At 44.2% G+C, this 16,670-nt stretch overlaps 1 protein-coding gene across 1 annotated transcript in view; it reads right to left on the bottom strand.

Annotated features, from left to right (window-relative positions):
- Positions 1-15,092, bottom strand: part of DYM (dymeclin) — a 350,411-nt gene extending 335,319 nt beyond the window's left edge. The window contains 1 exon segment of the mRNA XM_030335687.1: positions 15,072-15,092. The gene's annotated coding sequence lies outside the window, so the exon portion shown is untranslated.
- Positions 15,093-16,670: the final 1,578 nt, after the last annotated feature.

Raw genomic sequence — 16,670 nt, 5'->3', positions numbered from 1 at the left:
AGATGTGTGCTTGAACATTTAGTGGTAAAGAGTAATCTTATCTGCAACTTAACTTTCAAACGGTTTCAGAACAAAATACAGACAAAGCAAACATGGCAAGCTATTAACGATTATTAAATCCGGACGGAAGGAACAGGCGTTAATATTGTGTTGTACTGTTCTCTCTACTTTTCTGTATGCTTGTAATTTGTTACTGAAAAAGAGTTTTGGCAAACAAAAAGGTTATGCACCGTGACTCTATTTATGTAACACTCAAGATGACAAAACTAGTGGGGAAGCACAGATCGGTGGCCTGCCAGGGCGTGGAGGGGGCAGAAGGTGACCATAAAAGGGCAGCCTGAGGAAGTTCATTTGTGGGAATGGAAAAATTCTGTATTTTGACTGCGGTGGTGGTGGCGATGGCTGCACGAACCTACGCATGTGATAAAACTTCACAGAGCTACACACACACAAGGGAAAAAGAACGTAAAGCCTGAAGAACCCAAGTGCAGTCCACCGTCTATTATTTTGGGTCAATATGAACTTCCTGGAATGGATAATGTACAATCCTTATATTAACACTGAGGAAAGCTGAGGGAAAGGTACTTGGGATTTCTCCACATTATTTTCGCAACTTATGAGTCTATAATCATTACAAAATAAAGGGTTTGTTTTTTTTTTAATTGGGTAAAAAAAAAAAGACAAAAAAACCAAACCCTTTCAAAGTCTAATCCATGTGCCCAAGAAAGGTGCCAGCAAGTCTTACAGGTACTTTCTATCACAACCACTAGGTTTATTTTTCCATATTACATTACTTCATCACCTATAACATCACATGATGAGATATTAAGAGCTCACAATTATTTTTCTTGGTGGCTTGGAACATTCTTTTATTACACAGACTACTTTCCCCAGATAAATTATTTCAAGTCTTACTCAAAACAAAACTTTTTCAATAAAAGCAAAAGAAGTCATGCATTTGGGTCCATCAGGGAGTTCCTATTAACTGTATAATTCTGAGGAATACAGAGCAGATTTCATCCTCAACTACCTACTTCTTTTTTATCAAAGCTTTCCAATTCTAATAACAGAATTATAATACTCTAATAATTAATCATGCCTGAGACTCCTGAATATGTCTCAATGAAATATTTAAAAATGCCACTTTGGCATTTTGATGATTTTGAGCCACAGGCATGTGAAAACTAACAAATGCAGGACGAAGCTGTCTATCTGCCTCAAGACCGTTCTTCCAAAAGAACTTCATTATTATAAATCCCTCCCCTGAGAGTTTCGCCAACCGGGTAACTCATCACAGGGAAGACCAGAAGTGGACACCACACCAGACACACTGTCCCAAACTAACGCACCTCTCGTCTGTTCTTCTAAGGGCTCATTCCTCTTTCCTAGAAACCATTTACGAGCCCCTAAGAGACCCATACCTCCCCTCCCCTGTCCCCCCTGAGATGGTATTTGAGTCTGAAATCTACACCACCTCAGAGGATTGCTCATTTTTCCCTCGGTATCTCCCACGTATACATGAGGTACACACGTTAATAAACTTCTACTTGCTTTCTCCTGCTAACCTGTCTTCCGTGACAAGGGTCTATGAACTCAGATGGGTGGAGGGGGGACTTCTTTTCCTCCCGTGTACCGCTTAGCTGCCCTCTTCAGAGGCTGCCAGCCTGCACCCCGCTCACCTCTGCACCTGTTCTCCACAGCACGGCCACCACCGTCTCATCAAACTTTCTGATCCCTGCCAACTGCTGAGACAGAAAAGTTTTTCAGTATGATTTTAGTTTGCATTTCTTTTGCTGTGAAAGAGGTCATCGCCTGTTCTTCTCCTTTGCCTATTTTTTATTGATTTATAGCAAATAAATTTTATTTTCAAAGCTGCGAGGATAGGCCACAATGTATTAAAGTCAGTTCAATCCAGGACCACTATGAAACCCTTCTAAAACAACAATATGAATCAAGCCTATAAGCTTCTCGGGAGAGACTGAACAGAATATTCAAAAAAAAAAAAAAAAAAAGCTTAATTGTCAGTAATGCCACGGCCATACTCAGAATGTCACAGGAGACCAGAAGTTGTGAGGCATCCCCGGAAACTGGAAAACAGCCAGAGATGGACTGAGAAGGGAAGCGGCATCCCAAGGCAGGCAGAAGAGCCTCTGATCAAGGGCAGCAAGAGTATAAACAGCAACTCCAGTCCGGAAGCAGAAGGCCAGAAAAATGCCGGAGCCCGGGGACAACTGACCGGGATGACTCGGACACCCAGCCTGTCACCTTTGCCCTCACTCCCCCAGGGAGCAACAGTAAGTACTATCTGCCGAGAACAGTGAAGGCGGCGCCCAAGGCCAGGCCTCAGGCAGCTGGAAGGCCCAGGAGGGACAAGGGCAGCCAAGCAAGACAACTAGCCACTGGAGATTCTTGCCAGAAAGTTCCACCTGCTCCCAACCCTCACAGAAAGCAAAGTAGAAAACTGAGGCCCAATGGTCTCTCCTCTGCAACGATTCATGCCAAGAATTCCAAACACAAACACATACACACACACCACCTGAACTGAACACAATTTATTTGGAACTTTATCAGTGAGACCCTTATCAGTGAAACCCAGAATAAAACAGAACTTGAAAAACCCACTATCCAATCACCTCAGCTCCTAAGGGCCCTGTTGCTTTTCCCTCTGGCTGGGCACCAGGCTTCCTGGGCTTTCCGCCCTGCCTTCTCTCAATCTGTCAGGAACGGAGCCTATCTCCTGGTTCACTCGTGGCTTCTACTCCCAACCTCTGACCCGAGTGCCAGTTCTGTCTGTATCCCTAAAATACTTACAGTTGTTTTTAATTCAAGAATATGTAACTGTATATATAATCAGTAATTTTGTGGATAACCATGCTCCTTACCTAAGTCTAGACTAGAAATGAAATGTGTGCTGGGGCACCTGGGTGGTTAAGTGTCCGACTTCGGCCCAGGTCCTGATCTCGTGGTTAGGGAGTTTGAGCCCCACATCAGGATCCATGCTGACAGCTCAGAGCCTGGAGCCTGCTTCGGATTCTGTGTCTCCCTCTCTCTCTGCCCCTCCCCCGCTTGTGCTCTGTCTCACTCTGTCTCTCAAAAATAAATAAATGTTGGGGTGCCTGGGTGGCTCAGTCGGTTAAGCGGCCGACTTCGGCTCAGGTCATGATCTCGCGGTCCGTGAGTTCGAGCCCCGTGTCAGGCTCTGTGCTGACAGCTCAGAGCCTGGAGCCTGTTTCCGATTCTGTGTCTCCCTCTCTCTGACCCTCCCCCGTTCATGCTCTGTCTCTCTCTGTCTCAAAAATAAATAAACATTAAAAAAAAAATTTTTTTAATAAATAAATAAATAAATAAATAAATAAATAAATAAATGTAAAAAATAAATAAATAAAGTGTGCTATCACTAATGCTTTCAGTAATAAACCTTTTAAAGGGCCCGTTGTTAATGCCGTGTAGTCAAGAACTTGAGCTTCACACATAAAAACGGATGCCATCCTCCCTCCCCAGATCAGTTTCCCCTCTCAACTTCCCACTACCCCCATAAAGTTCCCACTATGTAAAAACTACCTTGAAACTTTCTGTTGTATCTATGACCTGTCTCCTGAGGTCGACTACTTCTGAGAGGCATGAATCAGGCTTTACCTTTCTTCCCCATTTCCAGTCAACCTGCAGCACACTGCTGAAGAGAAATTTCTCAAAAAAAATAATAAACCCCAACACCAAAAAACAACCTGTTGAAACAGCCAAGGCCCCACAAACAATAAATATATAAAAACATCTTCAGTATAAATTAGTAATAAAATATGCTAATTATAACAACATGGTATTATTTCGACCCATCGTATTAGTAAAGGTTAAAAAAAAAAAAACAAACCTTGATAGCAGCACAAAGCAATAGGAAACAGGCACCCTTTTAGTGTGTAGATATCTGGCAGTATCTATCAAAATTTTAAGGGCGTATACTCTCTGTGAAAACGATTTCATGAGTTTCACACCTGAAAGTCATGGATTGTATGCCAACTATACTTCAATAAAAATAAAAATTAAAAAAACTCCTGCGGCATCCACAATTCTACGTATCATCTTTTCATTTCATTTCATTTCATTTCATTTCATTTCATTTCATTTCATTTCATTTCATTTCATTTCATTTTTGCAAGAGAGTCCAAGCAGGGAAAGGGCAGAGGGAAGGAGACAGAAGATCCCAAGCGGGCTCTGCACGGACAGCAACGAGCCCGAGCCCAACGTGGGGCTCGAATTCCCCAACAGTGGGATCGCGACCTGAGCTGAAGTCGAACGCTCAACCAACCGACTGAGCCACCCAGGCGCCCCAACATCATCTTTTTTCAGGTAAGCTTCACACTTAGCATGGAGCCCGACACAGGGCTCGATCCCACAACCCTGGGATCATGACCTGAGCCGAAATCAACAGTTGGATGCACAACCGACTGAGCCACCCAGGAGCCCCGCCTGTACTTTGTTATGACACTTATCTATAGGCTGAGGTTACAGACTACTTATATCCAAATTAGTATGAACGCTTTTTTGAAAATGCAGATGCCTGGGCCCTCCTCCGACATTGTGAACCTGGGGGGGGGGGGGGGGGGGGGGGCAGGCATTTGCATTTTAATCACATGCTCCTCGGGTGTTTGATGTACTTGAATAAGTTTGGGAATCACTGGTTTGGAGGGTACTTGGAAATAAAGTTGGAACGCAAGCTTTCCGACTGTGGAGGGTCTGGAATGCCAGTACCGTACTCTGTGTTTCAGGTAATGAAGAATCACTGAATGTTATTGGGCTGGTGCGTGAAGTGACGGGAGTGGTAATTTCACTCACATTAAAGATCTATTACATCTCACCTTTTTTTTTGGCTAGGCACGCTCCCCCAGGTCCCTTCCTGAGTGCTTTGCATGCTGCTTCATCCTGCTTCGTCCTCAGAAAACTTTATGAGTTGGAAGTACTGTTTTTCCCATTATGCGGTGGTGTAAGATGGAGATTCACCCTCGCTCAGCACAGACTTAGTAAGGGTCTGTCTCATACTAGAACCTTTGGTTTTAATCGCAGTCCTGGCTTGAATGACCTGTTGAGGATTAATACGGTGGTGGCCTGTGCAGGGTGAATCCAGGCGAAGAGGCGGGAAGCAAAGAAATTTGGATACTGTTACACTCGATCATGTGGGATTACAGAAGCTGACCTAGCATGGGGGGGGGGGGGGCAGCAGGAGCTGCTTCGTAAAATTTTATGATTTTATGAGCCTGGGTGGCTCAGTTGGTTGAGCATCTGACTCTTGATTTTGGCCCAGGTCATGATCCCAGGGTTGTGGGATCAAGCCCCACGTTGGGTTCAGAGCTAAGCATGGAGCCTGCTTGGGATTCTCTCTCCCCCTCTGCCCCTCTCCCCACTCATGCGCTCTCCTAGCTAAAAAAAAAAAAAAAAAAAAAAGAAAAAATAGGTGGGGTGGGGGGCAGGGGGGTGTGGGGTGTGGAGCAGGGTGCCTGGATGGCTTAGTCGGTAAGTTTCTAGTTTTTGGTTTCAGCTCAGGTCACGATCTCATGGTTGGTTTGTGAGTTCGAGCCCCGAGTCAGGCTCTGCACCGACAGTACAAAACCTGCTTGGGATTCTCTCTCTCCCTTCTCTCTGCACCTCCCTCTGCTCATGCCGGCATGTGTAAGCATACACACTCTCTCTCTCAAAATAGGGAAATAAACTTAAAAAAAAAAAAAAAAAAACCAAAGTAGAGGCAAGTGTTCTTGTCAATAGCTAGCATGCCCATCTACACCTCTGTTCATGCCATTCACGCCTGCCTTCGACCACCACCCCTGATCCCCAGCCCCTTTGACCCTAACCACAGAATGAGCCCTCCCTTTCCTCTGTAATCCTAAAACACACTATCTTCACTATCGTTTGGAATTTAACTATCCTTCCGGTAATACCTGGTTTTGCTGTCTGACTCTCATACTGCTATTTAACTTCTCGGGCCAGTTATTTCCCCGAGTCAATTTTACCACCATGGGCAAAAATGATACTTTGAACAAGAAACGATATGCTCAATATTCTGTTTTTAATTCATGAAATATTTGATATATACGTAAAATTATGTCTCCTCTTTTATGCGTACTGACTCGCGGTCTCCTGATTTCATGTGCCTTAAATGGAAAGTAAACGTTAGTGGATCTGAAAAATCCATAACCAAATTCTGTCCTAACACCCTCAAAATATGTAAATGACACCACAGTGTACTTTATCCCAACTTAAGCTGAAAATCCATTAATCATAAGCTATATTCCAGAATCACCTGCTTCCTGAGAAAGGAAAAAAAAATAACACATGCCCCCTCATTTGTATGAGACTTTTTAAGAGAAACATGTTTTGTTTTGTTTTGTTTGAGAGAGAGGGAGCAGGGAAGAGGAGGAGAGGAAGAGAGAGAATCTTAAGCAGGCTCTGTGCTAGCTCAGCATGGAGCCCAACTCACGGCTTGATCTCACACCCCATGATCTAGGCAGAAATCAAGAGTCGGACGCTTAACAGACTAAGCTACCCAGGCGCCCCTGTACTCAAGACTTTAAGACAAAACCTCACGGTTGAAACAGGAGACGAAAGAAATAGTGGACAACAGTCACTGGCCAAAGGACATGTTAAACACACAGATGCCTTTGGTCCACCAAGTAATGGAACATTCTCCAAAAGGTCACTATGTTCCAAGTGCTATATTAAGTACAGTGGGGTATTCCACTCCTGTGAAATGAGAGTAACGAGAATAAAAAGATTAAGCTCACAAAGATCAGAAGAGGTGTGCAAGATGGAAAGGTGACAGAGGGGTACTAACTGAACCAGCAGAGCTGAGGAAGCCCCAGTGTAAAATGATTAGACTCGTGAGGAATGCCTCCGACACAAAATAAAGAAACGAAAATCAACCAAAGAAAGGAATTGGAACACAGATGATTCTAAGAAAAAATTAAAAACTAAAATAGCCTCAGAGAGAGTAAACAGTAACAATAATGAACGCAAATATTTACTTAGCACCTGCTATATCCCCAGGCACTATTCAGTTTTTTTAAGCTTATTTTGAGAGAGTGAATGAGCGAACAGAGGAGGAGCAGAGAGAGAGGGAGAGACAGAACCCCAAGCAGACTCCGTGCCGTCAGCACAGAGCCCAACGTGGGGCTCGAACTCACGAACCATGAGAATATGCCCTGAGCTGAAATCAAGAGTATGAGGCTTACCCAACCGAGCCACCCAGGTGTTTCCCCCCGTCCCCCAGGCACTATTCAAAGTGCTTTCTACATATTAACTCACCTGTTCCTCACCACAGACTAAGGTGGTATTTCTACGTTCTCGTCACATAGATCATGGGTTAGCAAATTACGACCCAAGGAGCCAGGTCCAGCCTGCTGCCTGAAGAATGATTTTTACATTTTTAAGCGAATGAAAAAAAAAAACAAAAGAATATGTTGTGACATGTGGACGTTATGAGAGTTCTAGTGGAACACTGCAACACTCACTTGTTCACATGTTGCCTGTAGCTGTTTTTGTGACAACAGCAGAACTGCATAGTTACTACCCAGACCGCATGTGACGCCTTCATCCCCTTATACCGCTGCTGCCCACACTACAAATCTCAATAACACAGTTAGAAGTCAGCACTGCAAGTACCCTGCATACTGTGACACTCACTACCACTGGATATACATCATGTCAAAACAAGAAAAGAAGAAAGCAGACTTTGACGTCATGCTTTTATAGCAGAGCAGAGATCGTTTTTTTAAACCTGATGAGATGGGGAAGCATCACGTCTGTTGGGTAACAGCATCACGCTTGCACTGGAACGCCACATAGGAAGACATTACCAGCTACGCACAGCCTCACATGCCCTACCACGGAGCGCTCCCGGTTCACGAAAGCGACGATCAGGAGAGTCAGCAAATTTAAAACACAACATTTCAGGGGTGCCCGGATGGCTCAGCTGGTTAAGCGTCCAACTCTTGATTTCAGCCCGGGGTCATTCTCATGGTTCATGAGATGAGCCCCACGTCCGGCTCTGTGCTCACAGTGCAGAGCCTGCTTGGGATTTTCTCTCTCCCTCTCTTTCTGCCCCGCCCCCACTTGCGCACGCATGTGACCTTGTGCACACTCTCCTCTCTCAAAATAAACTTAAAAAAACAAATAAAAATACAAAACACGGCATTTCATCACAGCAGGGTGCTTTCCCAACAATAAAGAATGAAAACGAGGGCTGCAACCAAAGTCTCTGGATGGTTCATGTATTGACCAAACAAGAAAAGTCACTGACCCATCATGAGATGAACTAAATCGTGTGTGAGTGCAGCAGCCAAAGAAATGTGTCCAGGAAAAATAAACATCTTTCAGACCCTCCATTGAAAATAACTGTTCAGAGAACAGTCTGAATGGAACAACTACACCTATGATTATTTTCCAAAAAAGTGGAGGAAAATACTAACTTGGTACAACCTGAAGTGGGATCTGCTAACATGCATAATAACTGATGGTGGTAAAAATACACCATCAGAAAAGGCTTAGATGGACAAATTTACAAACCTTGTAAAAATGCAAGGTGTTTATAACCTATTCAGTATTTAAACACACACACACACACATACACACACACACACACACACACACACACACACACACACACAATGGGGCACCTGGGTGGCTCAGTTGGTTAAGGATCTGACTCTTGGTTTTGGCTCAGGTCATGATCTCATGGTTTGCGAGTCTGAGACCCGCATTGGGCTCTGCGCTGGCAGCACGCAGCCTACTTGGGATCCTCTCCCTCCCTCTGCTCTGCCCCACTGCTCGCACACTCATACACTCTCGCTCTCTCAAAACAACTTAAAAAAAAAAAATAATAGCAACAATCTACTCATTGCAACAACCTACTCATTAGTCATTGTATGATCAATGAGCAGGAGCACTGCATAAAATATTTGAATCTAACATGTGTTATTAAACCAGTTACGACCGTTAACTTCATTACCTTCATGAACTTAACCACCATCGGTTCCATAAAAATTCTGTCTGAAACAGAAGCTGAATATCCTGATGTGTCCTACCACACAGTACCATGACTTAGCAGGGGTATGTTTTTACGGAAATTTCTCGAGCTCAGAACTGAGAATGAAATTCTTCTGAAGAACCATCCCCCTGAGCCACTGTTACTGAACACTGAATGGCTTTGAAAATTCATTTTTGCTGATTTGCCAATATTTCTCAATGAATTCAATCTAAAACTAGGAGGCCACTAGCACTTCCATGCAAAACCTATACTGAGGTAGTCATTTCAAGGACAACTGACACTGAATCTTAAGTCATGTCAAGCTGCATTACACACTTTCTAGGCTGTAAAAAAATTAAAATGAGATGGGATCTCCAATCCCAAACAAATATGCAGCAGATATACTTTCCAAAATAAAACTACAGTTCCAGCATTTTTCAGACCTCAATACAAGTATAAAAGTACTTTCCGGGGACACCTGGGTGGCTCGCTCAGTGGAGCATGCAACCCTTGATCTTGGGGTTGTGAGTTCAAGCCCCATGTTGGGTGTAGAGACTGCTTAAAAATAAAATCTTAAAAAAAAAAAGAAAAAAGTACTTTCCACATTTCGAAAACCATTTAACTATGCAACAAGAAGCTTCTACCTAACCTTCCATTGTAAGTGATTAGTGGGCAATGCGATGATTTGCTAAAAGGTAAGTATCAAGAAAACAATCTAGCAGAATTCAATAGATGCCTTCCAAGCAATAAATACGCTCCACTAAAATCATACGTTCATGGGTTGATATCTGTATTTGGAGGCACCATGGAAGAAGATACTTTCAGGGGCACCTGGGTGGCTCAGTCGGTTAAGCGTCCAACTCTTGATTTCACCTCAGGTCATGATCTCATGGTTCGGTTCGTGAGACTGAGCCCCGCTTCAGGGCTCTACGCTGACAGGCTCAGAGCCTGCCTGGGATTCTCTCCCTCTCTCTCTGCCCCTACCCCCACTCGCTCTCTCTCTCTCTCTCTCTCTCTCTCTCAAAATAAATAAACTTTACACGAAATACTTTCAAAGATGAAATACAAAAAATCTCATTAAAAACCCATGTTAGGGGGGCACCTGGGTGGCTCAGTCAGTTAAGCGTCCGACTTTGGCTCAGGTCATGATCTCACAGTTTGTGGGTTCGAGCCCCGGATCAGGCTCTGTGCTGACAGCGCAGAGCCTGGAGCCTGCTTTGGATCCCGTGTCTCCCTCTCTCTCTGCCTCTCTCCCACTTACACTCTGTGTCTCTTTCTCTCCCAAAAATAAATAAACATTAAAAAAAAAAACACCCACGTTAGGGACACCTGGGTGGCTCAGTCAGTTGAGCATCCGACTTAGGCTTAGGTCATGATCTCGCAGTTGGTGAGTTCAAGCCCCGTGTCAGGCTCTGTGCTGACGGCTCAGAGCCTGGAACCTGCTTCGGATTCTGTGTCTCCCCTCCTCTCTGCCCCTCCCCAACTTGTGCATGAGTGTTCACTCGCGCTCTCAAAAATAAACATTAAAAAAAAAATTTAAGGGGCTCTTGGGTGGCTCAGTTGGTTAAGCGTCCAACTTCGGCTCAGATCATGATCTCGCAGTTCGTGAGTTTGAGCCCTGCGTCGGGGCTCTGTGCTGACAGCTCAGAGCCTGGAATCTGCTTCAGATTCTGTGTCTCCCTCTCTATCGCTGCACCTGCCCAGCTTGTGCTCTGTCTCTCTCTCTCTCTCTCTCTCTCTCTCTCTCAAAAATAAATATTTTTTAAAAAAATTTTTAAACAGTACATATGAACATCTGTAATCAATTCTGACAACTGAGGTTTACATTCAGTATTCCCTATTAGGTAAAATGTTATCCCCTCTCCTCCAAAAAGAGATTTCATTCTTCTTGTTAGAAAACCTTTATTACATGAGTTCGAGCCCTGTGTCGGGCTCTGTGCTGATGGCTCAGAGCCTGGAGCCTGTTTCAGATTCTGTGTCTCCCTCTCTCTCTGACTCTCCCCGTTCATCCTCTGTCTCTCCCTGTCTCAAAAATAAATTAAAAAAAAAAAAACAACGTTAAAAAAAAAAAGAAAACCTTTGTTACAAAAAACCTATTCTCAGCCATTATTAGTATTGTATTTTCAATTTCCTCAGTAAAAAACTTATGGAAATTTCTCCTCTCTCATCACATAAGTGCCCGTATAACAGGGGCACCTGAGTGGCCCAGTCAGTTAAACGTCCAACTTCGGCTCAGGTCATGATCTCATGGTTGTGGAGTTCGAGCCCCACACTGGGCTCTCCGCTCTCAGCACAGAGCCCTCTTTGGATCCTCTGTCTCCCTCTCTCTCTCTCTCTCTCTCCCTCTCTCTCTCAAAAATAAACATTAAAAAAAAAAAGTACCTGTATAATAATATCCTTCATTTTGCTTCTTGGCCCACAATGCCTAAATTATTTACAATCTGGCCCTTTACACAAATGTCTGGCAACTTTTGGCCTAGAAGAAGGAACAAAGGTGAAAAAAGATTAAGTGACTTCCCCAAGACTATAGAGTTAGAAAATGACGAACCGGGGTTTCAGACCAAGGCAGGCTAGGTGCAGAAACCATGCTCTTAACCACTATACCACACAGTTTCCATGACCCAAGAACAAGATGTCATTAAAAAAAAGGAAACAATCAAAGAACAAGAAAAGATGCCTGAAATTAAAAACTGATTAAAGAGAGGGGCGCCTGGGTGCCTCAGTGGGTTAACCGTCCAACTCTTGATTTCAGCTCAGGTCATGACCTCACAGTTCGGTTAGTGAGATTAAGCCCCGCCCTGGGTTCTGCACTGACATCGTGGAGCTCGCTCAGGATACTCTCTCCCTCTCTCTCTGCTTCCCTCTCCCTCTCAAAAATAAATGAATAGGGGCGCCCGGGTGGCTCAGTCGGTTAAGCGTCCGACTTCGGCTCAGGTCATGATCTCATGGTCCGTGAGCTCGAGCCCCGCGTCGGGCTTTGTGCTGACAGCTCAGAGCCTGGAACCTGCTTCAGATTCTGTGTCTCCCTCTCTCTCTGACTCTCCCCTGTTCATGCTCTGTCTCTCTCTGTCTCAAAAATAAATAAACGTTAAGAATGAATAATAATAAAATAAATGAATAAACCCCCAAAAAAAGTTTTTTTAATTCACTAAAGAGAAGATAAGGTCAAGGAAACTCCCATAATAAAGGACAGGAAGACAGATGGCAAACAGGAAATGGAAACTTAGAAGGCACCACGAAGACAGAAGTAACAGGAGCGCCAAGAAGAAAGCAGGAACAAAACAGAGGGGTGTTAAGTGTAGACACTGCTGGGCTGGGTGTGAAGTATCTGAGATTTTATCTTACCCGAACACTAACAAAGCCATGAAGCCTCTGGGACAGGGACCAAAACGATTCAGTGCTCACAGCAACAGCGGTCGCCAGAGTAACATCTTGCGTCAGTTTCCCAGGCCCCAATCCCCACAGGCCTTTCAAAGTATTTGGTAAAAATTAGTAATACGTCCGTGAAAAAAGCACCAAATGGGGGTGGGGAGCAGGGAAACCAGGTAAATTACTCAGCTCAGCAGCGAGCAATATCTCTTAGCAGTGTAAACGCTGAACCCTCAATGAGCCAAGAATTCTTACTTATGGAAGGGCTGGAAGACAGGGGAGGAGGAGGAAGAGCACCTCGTGTACCATAACAAGGAGTCAATAGGTACCACCCACAGTTGATAAACCAAAAAATGGCCATTTACTTAGTCATAAATATAGTTCAAGTAGCTGTCTCTGGGAACCCGACTCCAAAGGATAGAGAAGGCAAGGCACTGCCCATTTTGTATAATGTACCTTCTTCTACTATTATTCTTATCTTTTCTAAAATAAAAGCAATGGGCGCCTGGGTGGCGCAGTCGGTTAAGCGTCCGACTTCAGCCAGGTCACGATCTCGCGGTCCGTGAGTTCGAGCCCCGCGTCGGGCTCTGGGCTGATGGCTCGGAGCCTGGAGCCTGTTTCCGATTCTGTGTCTCCCTCTCTCTCTGCCCCTCCCCCGTTCATGCTCTGTCTCTCTCTGTCCCAAAAATAAATAAACGTTGGAAAAAAAAAAAAAAAGAAAAAAGAAAAAAATAAAATAAAATAAAATAAAAGCACTACTTTAAATAGAAAAATTAACTTTTAAATAAAGTAGAGAAGGGGCACCAGGGTGGCTCAGTTGGTTAATCCCACTCTTGACTTCGGCTCAAGTCGTGATCTCACAGTTGGTGAGTTCAAGCCCTGCTTCTGGGTCTGCGTTGACAGCGCAAAGCCTGTTGGGATTCTCTCTCTCTGTCCCTCCCTCCCCAAATAAATAAACTTTAAAAATAAATAAATAAAATTAGAGAGAACGTGCTTTACTACTCACCATCACAATCACTGATTCATATAAACCACTCAATGTGCAAGTACCAAAGAAGAGTGCCAGGGTGAAAACACAAACTAGCAGTACCCAAGCACCATCACATTACGCTTAGGCAAACACAGGGGGTCTGCCGATATTTCCCAAGTGCCCACTAGTGACCAGCACAATGCTAAGCACCAAGACTGAAATTGTGAAGAATGGAATTGACTTACAGTCAAGTAAGAGATATAGGTAAATCAACAGGAAATTATAATATGGCAACTATTCAAGACTCAGTGAAAGCTTCCCAAAGGTCATACCATCAAAGCTAGGGCCTGAAGGATAAGAAGGACTGGCCTAGCTGGGTGTAGGGTTCAGAAAGTTGTCAAAGCAAAGGGAACACACACGTGAAGGCTTAGAGTGAAGACAAACACAGGCAAGGGCCCATTCCAGGAACTGAGAGAAGTTCAACACGGCTGGAGCAGGGCTGGAGCCGGGAGGGAATCAGAGTGGAAGCAAAAAAGGGCCAGAGAGCAGGCTGATGCCTGATGCTTACAACAGGTTTCTACTTTGTCCACTGGAACCAGAAGATAGCACACATCCCTGGGTCTTCTAAGAGATCAGTGAACTCTTCCCCATACACTGATGATTTCAAAATACCTACGTCCAGTCCAGAACTCTTTGTGGGTGCCAGACCATTTATCTAACTGCATGCCATGCACCACCATCGGGACCCAGAAAGCAAGCCACACCCCAGGGATGACAGAGTAAGAAACTGGGTAACTAATGACAATGGAGTCGCCATGCCAGCCCTGAGCTGTCTACCTCTGGACTTTTACACGGGAAACAAACAAGATGTTTAAGCTATTATTCAATCAAGTCTGCTCTGCACAGCCAAACCGAATCTTAACTGATGCAGGAGGCTTCAAAAGCATTCAAGGGGCGCCTGGGTGGCTCAGTCGGTTAAGCGTCCAACTTCGGCTCAGGTCATGATCTCGCGGTTCATGAGTTTGAGCCCTGTGTCAGGCTCTGTGCTGACACCTCTGAGCCTGGAGCTGCTTCGGATTCTGTGTCTCCCTCTCTCTCTGCCCCTCCCACTCACGCTTTGTCTCTGTCTGTCTCTCAAAACTGAATAAATGTTAAAAAAAAAAAAAAAAACCCACATTTTTTTTAAAAGTATTCTAAAGGGAAGGGTTGCAAGAGATATTCTGAAGGGACTGTTATGATTTGGTGACTGACTCCATCTAAAAAAGAAATTATCAATCACATCACATACAGAATATGTATTGTTTAATTCTTCCAGTGTTATTGGAGAGTTAACAGCTACTTTTAGTGCCGCATTGTTTTTACATTGAGATATAATTGACATGAAGCATTATGTCAGTTTCAGGTGTACCACAGAGTATTCTATGCGTGTATATATTGCAAAAATATCACCACAGTAAATCTAGTTGACATCCATCACCGTACATCGTTACAATTTTTTTCTTGTGATGAGAACTTAAAAGATCTACTGTTAGCAACTTTCAAATATACAATAGAGCCTTATTAACTGTAGCCGCCATGCTGCACATCACACCCCCATGACTTATAACTAGAAGTCTGTACCTTTTGACCACCTTTACCCATTTTGTCCACACACCCAGCCCCACTCCCACCCCGTAACCCCAGCCTGGTGTCCGCATATGTAACGAATGGGATCAAACTTACAGAAGAAATCGGAGGGCCTGGGTGGTTCAGTCGGTGGAGCGGCCGACTCTCAATTCCAGCTCAGGCCATGATCTCACGGTTCATGGAATCGAGGCCAGCACTGGGCTCTGCACTCACAGCGCAGAGCCTGCTTAAGATTCTCCCTCTCTCTCAAAATAAAAAAAAAAAGACATCTTAAAAAATATTAGAGATCAGAAAGTACCAACCAAACTTCCCGAAAGGAATGAAAAGAAACAGAACATTTTAGTAAGTGAGACCTATTTATAAAGTTGTTCTCAACGCTGCTAGTTTAGATTATTTGGACCACAAAGAAGTATCAGGCAGATAACTTACACGCTGTTTACACGCAGGTTTTAAGCAGAAGTTCAGGGCATTAAGCGCCACTAAGGAGCTCCCAAGGGGAAACGAGGTAAAGAGCAGGAGCAGATACTGAACAGGCTCTTCCTGAGACGCAGTAACTGGAAACGCACCACCACCAGAACCAGCACCTTCACGCCCCGACACGGTCCCGACCTCGGGAGCTGAGGATGGAAGCAGGACACCAAACTAGAGGCCTTCCCGAAGCCCTCTCTACCTCCAACATTCACTCTTCTCCTGGTCCTGGGAAAGGCTCAAAGCCCTTTTCAACCAACCAGGTCACAGAAGGACAAGTCGGGAAGGGGCCTCGAGCCCAGGGCTGTCAGGAGCTCACTCTTCCTGAATGTCTTCGCACTTTGAGAGCTTCCCGTCGAACTGGGGGTGCCTTGATCACCCACTGAGTCGGAGAGCCTTCTCCCTCACTGCCCCAGCCTGCCCTGTGACTTCAAGCAGCTGCTGGGTGTTACACACACTCTGATTACAAGTACACAAAACTTTAGAAACATGAATATAAAGAGACCAAAACGAAATACAAAAAAACTTCACAGGTTGTTACATCGCTTTTACGCTTAGTCACTTTTTTTTTTTTTTTTTTTTACATCCAAATTAGTTAGCATATGGTGAAACAATGATTTCAGGGGTAGATTCCTTAGTGCCCCTTACCCATTTAACCCATCCCCCCGCCCACAACCCTTCCAGTAACCCTCAGTTTGTTCTCCATATTTATGAAACTCTTCTGTTTTGTCCCCCTCCCGGTTTTTACATTATTTTTGTTTCCCTTCCCTTATGTTCATCTGTTTTGTCTCTTAAAGTCCTCATATGAGTGAAGTCATGATTTTTGTCTTTCTCTGACTAATTTCACTTAGCATAATACCCTCCAGTTGCAAATGGCAAAATTTCATTCTTTTTGATGGCCGAGTAATACTCCATTGTATATATATACCACATCTTTATCCATTCATCCATCAATGGACATGTGGGCTCTTTCCATACTTTGGCTATTGTTGATAGTGCTGCTATAAACATATAAAATATGTCAATAGTGCATGAGTCCCTTCGAAACAGCACACCTGTATCCCGTGGATAAATGCCTAGTAGTGCAATTGCTGGGTCGTAGGGTAGTTCTATTTTTAGTTTTTTGAGGCACCTCCATACTGTTTTCCAGAGTGGCTGTACCAGCTTACATTCCCATACACTTAATCACTTTTAATGTTTTTTTTTTTTTTTTTTCCAACGTTTATT

The sequence above is a fragment of the Lynx canadensis genome, chromosome D3 (assembly GCF_007474595.2).
Source record: "Lynx canadensis isolate LIC74 chromosome D3, mLynCan4.pri.v2, whole genome shotgun sequence".
NCBI classification, from domain to species: domain Eukaryota; kingdom Metazoa; phylum Chordata; class Mammalia; order Carnivora; family Felidae; genus Lynx; species Lynx canadensis.
The sequence above is the reverse complement of the archived record's forward strand: the minus strand, read 5'-3'. Positions and strand labels throughout refer to the sequence as shown.